Genomic DNA, 4,868 nt, shown 5'->3' with positions numbered 1-4,868 from the left:
GGTGCTGGAAAAACTGGCTCTCTACATGCCAAAAACTAAAACTTGACCCAGGTCTATGACTATGCACTAAGCTAAAGTCAAAATGAATTAAAGATCTGAACATTAAAGCAAAGACACTAAATCTCCTGGAAGAGAAAGTAGAACTCTTGAAGACATAGGAGTAGGCAAAGAGTTCATGAACAAGCATCAAATCGCATGGGAAACAGCTGAAAGAATTAACAACTGTTCCCTGCTTTTACTGAGTTTTTTCACATCAAAAGAAATTACCAACAAAGTCAAAAGACAACCCTCAAATTTGGAAAAAATCATGACAAATAAGTATTCAGACAAAGGTCAGCTTTCTAGAATTTACAAAGAACTAAAAGACACTAGGACCCCAAAATTTAAAGACTCAATCTAGAAATGGGCATCTGAAATAAACACACACACTTTTCAGAGGATGAAATTAAAGAAGCAAATAAATATATGAAAAAGTGCTCCACATCACTAGCCATCCATGAAGTGCAAATTAAAACAACATTGAGATATCATCTCACCCCAGAAAGAATGATATCATGAAGAAATCACCCAACAACTAATGTTGGAGAGGCTGTTGGTAAAAAGGAACCCTTCTCCGCTGGTGGGAATGTAAATTGTTGAAACTGTTATGAAAATCAGTGTGGAGACTCCTTAGAAAAGTTGGACTGGAAATCCCATTTAAACCAGCTATTCCTCTACTGGGAATTTTCCCAGAGGATCTGAAAACATCATATAATAGGGTTATATGTATGCCTATGTTTATAGCAGCACAATTTGTGATAGCCAAATCTTGGAAACAACCGAGATTCCCATCACGTTAGAAATTTTTGAAAAAGATGTGTGATTTTTACACAACAGAGTATTACTCAGCTATAAAGAATGATAAACTCAAAGCCTTTATATTGAAGTGGATGCCACGTGAACCTATACTTATAAGTGAAATAAACCAGACACACATGTAAATAACATATAGTTTCCCTAGTATAAGAACTCAGAAGAAGAAATACAAATAGAAAGTTGTAATACAAGTAAAAGGAAAGCAGGAACTTGAGGACTAACTAATTAAGAGTGGGAAAGGAGAAGAGCTAGGAACAAGACAGTGACAAGCCATACAGTTATAAGTAGAAGATGGGCAAGGTAATGATCCTGAGAATCTCCAGAAGATTTTTGAATGTAGCAGTTAATTGGAAAGATTCTCACCCTATGTATATATACTGATACCTGTGAATTAAGCAACTGCACTGAAGATGGTAATCTATAATTGTAGTTTCATGCTTGGATTGCCTGTCATTCTGGTCTTTTGAATACAGGCTGCTTGTCATGAGATGTTAGTTACTGCTGTGCTGTCTCTTGGGTAGATGACTGTTCAAAAAGTAGAGGATGGTGAATGAAGGCAAGAGACAGGAAAAGGAATGTTGTGGGACTGTCTTGCTTCAAGGTTGTATATGGTTAGATGTTTGGACTTATGTGTAAACATAAGAATTATATAACTCTTTATGCCTATTTTTAAAATATATTCAAATTTTTAAATGTTTTTTCATCCTATTCTGTAGGGACTTAAAATTCAACACATCAATACTTGACAAAAAATACCTGTTCCATGTTATGACTAAGATATTTGATATTCAGACAGATAGTGAAGTTAAGCTTAACAGCCTATGTCGTATGGTAATAACAATAAGCTTGTCTTCTGGAGGGTTAGCAATGTATGTTTGCAGATCAAAATTAGAGAAAAAGGAGGGCCACAAGGAAAGCTAACATTTGGCCCTAGTCTTCCAAGGTCATTTAAGACTCAGGATATATGAGAATTTGTTCTGTAACATCATGTAACTAGGTAGTGTCCCAAATTTTCTGATCAAGGAAATTATGGGGCCAAAGAAGAAAGGGATTGATGATGTAGAGTGTGCCTAAGGAGAGTCATATGGAGAGAAAACATTCTCTCAGGCTTTCACAGTGAGCACATTGGTCAAGCTATGGCCGTGACTCATCCACATGGCTGACACTGATAAAGGTTCTACAATCTGAGGTACAGGATCTCAGGATAAATCCTGAGGGGATTTCACTGCTCTTTTCAGACCCAAAAGCTACAATTCTTGTTGCACAAGTCCTGCTTTACTTTGGTCTTAACCATCCAGTAGAAAAGTATGAAGACGAAATATAGGAAGTAAAGCCATGCTGTTATGTTGAGCTGTAGGGGACTCATATGAACAGTTTCTGACATTGCCGATCAAGCAGAAGACCCAATACTATTATGGACTACTGGACTCTTTTAGAATATTTTGCTAAATTCCAATCTCCAACAGGAAAAGACCCTGTCCAATGTGTAATCCCACTGGTTGACCATAGTTATGTCCCACCTCCTGCCCACCTAAGCGAGTTCCCATTCTCTTTACCTTAGCCTCACATGGTTTTACACTATAAAAGTCCCTGGAAGAGACACCTTCCCGGGGAACTACCCACTCAGGCCACCCTCCTGTCCCTCTGTTGGACAGGAGCTTTTGTTCTCTCAATAAATATATTCTGCTCATAAAAAAATAATATTTTACTGAGTTAACCCACCTATAATATTCAAATAACAGAACTTAACAAAAAAAGGAGATACAGATGAATGTCTATTTTGTATCTCTATTCAAAATGGTTTGGATAGATATATAGTTACATTCTCTTAATGAACAGTATGATTTGTTCTAATAGTGTTTGTAAGTAGGATATCATTTCCGCATCTTGTACAACAATGAACCACTAGGAAGAATGTATGCAATGTGTTAATTATTGAAACTGTCCTACCAATTTGGTTTGACAAAAATTAAATTAAATTAAATTAAATTAAATTAAATTAAATTAAATTAAAAAGCTAAAAAAATAAATGAGAAAGAAAATCAGGAACTATGTTCAGTAATCCACATGAAAATGCCTAATCAGGGTACACAGTTAGATTCTAAAATTTTCCTTTGAGACTATGGCGCCACAGAGCAATGTGATTGATGACATGGAGTGTGCCTATGGAGAGTCACATGGAGAGAAAAATTCTCTCAGGCTTTCACAGAGATCAAATTGGACAAGCAGTGGCCCTGACTCACCCACATGGCTGACACTGACAAAGGATCAGCAAACTACAATACAGGGTTATAGAATAAATGCTGAGGGGACTTGACTGACATTATCAGATACAAAAATACATTTCTTGTTATATAGGTCTTGCTTTATCTTCATTTTAATAATCCATCAGAAAAGTATAAAAACGAGGTATAAAAATTAAAACCATATTAATATGCGGAGCTGTGAAATGCTCAAGTCAACAAATTTTGACATTGCCAATCCTACTGATAACCCAGTACTATTATGGTCTTCTGCACTATATTGTATTATTTTGCTGAATTCATGCACCTACAATATGTAAATGACAATGAAATACCCATGTCTAAAGAAACTAAACAAAAACAGGGGATACAAAGGAAGGACCATTTTGTATCTGTATATACAAAATAGTTAAGATAGATATACAGCTACTTTCTCTTAATTCAGTGAGAAGAAAGATTTATACTAATAGTATTTAGACATGATATCATGATTGCATCTTGTACTGTGAATAACCACTAAGAAGATAACCATATACATTTTATTAATTATTGAAACTGTCCTATTAATCAGTTTTAAAACTGTCTCATTGCTGTTTCTCAATAAAATTAATTAAAAATAAATAAATAAAATAAAGCCCCTTTCCCTTTTTTCTTCTGCCTGTTTCTCTGCTGTGATACTGTCAAAAATGAATCATTTTCAGTGCTGTGACCTGGAACAGTGAGTAATGTGGCTACCGGGGCATACCCTACCCCGGTTTTGAGCTCCCTCACTGAAGCACCTTCTGCTTCTGCTTCTGCCTCTGCAGCCTGCTGTTGCTAGCTTACGTCCAACCCTGGACAATTTTAATCCACACCAGTGAGCCCCGAAACTTGTCTTGGGGTATCCTCTCATATCTTCCTCTCATCTCAAAAACTGTGTGCTCTTGTCAGGGTCCTCACTCATCTTCCTCGGCCATCTGGCCCCTGACTCCCACTTTTTCTAGTGATGACTGATAAACTGGGAGTTAGCCCTCTCTCTCATACTCATTCCAGGATAAAACATGATGGCTTTATCGGAAAATGACATCGGCTTCTGCCCTAATTTTTGGCTCACATTTTAATTCAGTCGCTATTGGAAATTCTCATTCCCAGCCCCCAAAACACATCCCATTGGGAAGTCGGGTCTTCAATATAGGTTCCATTGGCCTCTGTAGGCCAAAAAATCTAACTAATTAATCTTCTACTCTCAGACAGTTGGTCACAGTATAAGTTAGATGTTAAAATCCAGTGGCTGATGCAAAAAACTTTTGAAACACCAATTCTCCAAAGTTTAAAAAACTTCTGTCACCACACCACCAAATGGCAGAATACTCCTTTATTCAGGCTTTTTTTTTCTTTGAAAACATGTTCCTCCTTCACTGTTCCCTCCCTCCCTCCTTCCCTCAACTTCTTTCACTCCATAGGAGCTTAAACTAGGGACCGCTCTCCCACCTATCTATCTCTCTCAGACCAAATTGTCCTACACCCCCAGCTGCAGAATAGCCTAAAGGAATCCCCCACTGCTGCCACAGCCACTGCCCACACAGGTCCTCTCCTCAGCCACACCAGCTGCTTCTAACCTACCATCTAAACTTTAACCACTCCGCCCTACCTGCCCCACCCCTCCCGCCGAGCAGGAACTTCTGCTGACTTCCGGGAACCCCCAGACCCAGTCCTAGCCCAGGTCCGGTGAGTGTGTGGAGGGCTTCCTGCTACCCTGCGCCGGCGGGACCAGTCCCAGCCCAGGCGCAG

Source organism: Octodon degus, unplaced genomic scaffold (genome assembly GCF_000260255.1).
Source record: "Octodon degus isolate 3935 unplaced genomic scaffold, OctDeg1.0 scaffold00027, whole genome shotgun sequence".
Lineage (NCBI taxonomy): Eukaryota > Metazoa > Chordata > Mammalia > Rodentia > Octodontidae > Octodon > Octodon degus.
This window is presented reverse-complemented; position numbering follows the sequence as displayed.